A 3,656-nucleotide genomic window follows, 5' to 3' on the forward strand; every position below is an offset into this window, starting at 1 on the left:
CAACTCAAAAAAAAAAAAAAAAAGAAATCCCAATTTTAGACTTTTGTCTGTGGCCAAGACGGAGTAACAGATACCCAATTTACTCTTCCACCTCATCAGTGTCCCCTAGTTTGCCACTAGGACCCTACCTAAGATACTTCAGATATAATATGAGCTGGTACTGAGGACAGTCAACCCATGCTAACCTTTGATCTGGACTGGGTATAAACGTCATGATATGGCTGGGCATAAAGGCTGAGGTACAGCTGGACATACATGTCTCATTTCTTGCTTGGAGTTTCATGAAGGAGGTGGAATCTGAACAGGCACTGCCCTTAGTAAGTTCTGATCTGCCCTTAGCTGAGCTCTCCAGCCTGGTCTTGCTGGGTAAACCTCTCCCTTAATAGCACATCCATTCTCATTTCCATTCTTGCCGTATGATGTGCAGTTTGCTGGACATGCCATGCAGTTTCATGCCTGAGCATCTTTCCTGGATGTTCTGCCCTTCCCCTCCCTCTCTGCCTGCTAGGAGAACACATCCCCAATTTTTTTTTTTTGAGTTGGAGTCTCACTCTGTCGCCCAGACTGGAGTGCAGTGGCCGCTCCCAGCCACCGCAGCCTCGACCTGATGGGCTCCGGCGATCCTTCCGCCTCAGCCTTCCAAGTAGCCGGAATTACCGGCATGCGCTACCACGCCCGGCTGATTTTTTGATTTATTGTAGAGATGAGGTCTTGCTGCCCAGACGGGTCTTGAACCCGCGAGCTCAGGCAATCCACTCACCTCAGCCTCCCAAAGGTGCGGGATTACAGGCTGAGCCACCGAGCCCAGCTTAATTTTTTTGATTTATTGTAGAGATGAGTTCTCACCAAGTTGCCCAGGCAGGTCTCGAACCCACAGGCTCAGGCAATTCACTCATCTTAGCCTCCCAAGGCGCAGGATTACAGGCTGAGTCACCGAGCCCGGCTACATCCCCAATTTTTAAGAATCTATTTAACTCTGAGGCCTTCATGATACCCCCAGGGTGAACTTACTGCTTTGCAACCCCAGTCCTCTGTGCACACAGCTGTTCTGGCACCTACAAGCACTTTATAATACTTGCTCATATCTTTCTCCCTTTCTAGAAGGTGAGATTATTGATTATTAATTAGTCCCCAGCATACTGTCTGACACATACTAGTTGCTCAATACACACTTGCAAGAAGGAAGGGACAGAGAAAGGAATGCATGTCGCAATATCTGAACTAATAGGCCTAGTCCCTGGGCTTAAAGGATAGCCCATACAAAAGTGAGTGTTCCTTTTGGGTGGTGTGTGCAATGACTCTTGATTTTATGCTAACGGAGTCAATGAGGCATTAACTGGGACTTCACTAATTTAGAGGGAATGACAAATTGGATAGTTGATTTTATATCATTTATAAATACAGAGTTTGTTAAACTAAAATAATATGATGTAAACAAGAACAAACATTTCAAGAAACTTAAAACACCTAGCAAGTCATCCTTTCATATAAACAATGGATGGACTAAATTAGAAGATACTGTTTGCTCATTACAACAGATTTCCCTTAGGACCTATATTGAGAAGCAATTTATTAGCATAGTTCCACAGAATCCTGAAGGTAATAAAACTGAGTTTCTTTTAATATACACTGTGATTCAGTCAAACCAACTCTTGTCAGTAGGACCTAGTTATTCTGAATTAACTATGCTTGAAGTTCTTGGCACTGTGGAGAGCAGAGTGATTCATCCAAATGGTGTGTCTTTGTAACCTGTCTCGTAAAATTGCTAGAAATGCAGAAGAATTGATGCTGTTTTGGAGGAGGTGAGGGAGGGATATACTTTGACCCTACATTTGACCCTTGTGAGCTTGGTGGCCTTCTACATGCAGGGGACCTTGACCCTTGACTCTCAACAGGCACCCCTCCCACCTTCCCTTCCTCAAAAACACTCCCTAAAACAACCAAAAAAGCTCACATCTATATACATATACACACACACAGAACTTTCCTATAGCATAAGGGCCTTAGATGAGGACAAACAGAGACAGGTCATGGAGCATCATCCTATTAGAGCAGAAGGGGAGGCCAGGACTCATGACTGTAATCCCAGCACTTTGGGAGGCTGAGGCAAGAGGATTGCTTGAAGCCAGGAGTTCAAGACCAGCCTGGGTGACATAGCAAAAACAAAACAAAAACTATCAGGGTATAGTGGTTCACGCTTGTAGTCCTGGCTACTTGGACGACTGAGGCAGGAGAAGCACTTGAGCCCAGGAGTTTGAGGTTACAGTGAACTATGATCATGCCACCGTACTCCAGACTGGGCAACAAGACCCTGTCTCAAAAAAAAAAAAAAAACCCCAAACGACAACCAACCAACAGAAGGAGCATACCTGGAGGGGGAAACTTTGCTATATATGAGCACACTGCTCACTGAGAGAGAAATGAAGCTATTGGTGTTGGGTTGGGCCCCAAAGTGGGGCCTTAGGACCTTAGGCATTTCTTCCAGCTGTGATTTTTCTATTCTTTGATAAGAGTTCCTGGAGCTGTATTTTCAAAACAACTCATGCTGGGTGTGGTGGCTCACGCCTATAATCCCAGCACTTTGGGGAGGCCAAGGCAAGAAGATTGCCTGAGCCCAGGAGTTTGAGATCAGCTTGGACAATTTGATGAGACCTCGTCTCTACAATAAATAAAAAAATTAGTGGGTGTAGTTCCAGCTACTTGGAAGGCTGAGGCGGAAGGATCACCTGAGCCCAGCAGGTCGAGGCTGCAGTGGTTGTGAGCATGCAACTGCACTCCAGTCAGGGCGACAGAGTGAAACTGACTCAAAAAAACTCCCCAAAAAACTCATGAGACTTTGGGAAGAGCTGAGGTGAGTGCAAAAATTGCCTCCCCTCCCATCAGAGAGTAATGTTGGACTCCTGAGGCCCCTTTTTTGTTGTTTTTGAGTTAGAGTCTCAATCTGTTGTCCAGGTTAGAGTGTAGGGGCACTCTCACAGCCACTACAACCTGCTGGGCTCAGGCGATCTTTCCACCTCAGCCTTCTAAGTAGCTGGAATAACAGGCATGCACACCATGGCTGGCTACTTTTTTATTTATTGTAGAGACGAGGTCTCGCCAAGTTGGCCAGGCTGGTCTCCAACCCCTGGGCTCAGGCAATTCTCTCTCTTCTGCCTCCCAAAGTGCTGGGATTACAGGTGTGAGCCACTGTGCCTGGTTGGGATGAAGCCCTTAATGAACTTCCCTAGAGACCTGGCCTCAGCTGGGCACACAGACAGAGATCTTGGGATTTCAGTAGCTTCCTCTTGCAAAGACCCACCAGAGTTACTTTGAGGCCACCACTGCTAAGCTGTGGCTTCCTTTACCAAGTCAGACTCCATGGGAAAACCCTAAAACCACGATGGCTTGAGAAAGCAATACTCTGAACCAGCCATGAAGACCGGGTTCTCGGTATTCTAATTGTGTTCCCTCATTGACACATAGTCTCTCACCAGCCTTTGCAATTTCCTTCTTTGGTTTCCTGCCATTTTTTCTTAGTTGTGCTGAGCTTGGGTATGAGGCTTTCACTGCTAAAACTGCCCTTCCAGGCTGTGTTTAACAGGGCTTAAAGAGTATTGCCTCAAGCCGGGCTCGGTGGCTCAGCCTGTAATCCCGCGACTTTGGGAGGCTGAGGTGAG

The sequence above is a fragment of the Carlito syrichta genome, unplaced genomic scaffold (assembly GCF_000164805.1).
Source record: "Carlito syrichta isolate Samal-C Ts95f unplaced genomic scaffold, Tarsius_syrichta-2.0.1 Scaffold94740, whole genome shotgun sequence".
Classification (NCBI taxonomy): domain Eukaryota; kingdom Metazoa; phylum Chordata; class Mammalia; order Primates; family Tarsiidae; genus Carlito; species Carlito syrichta.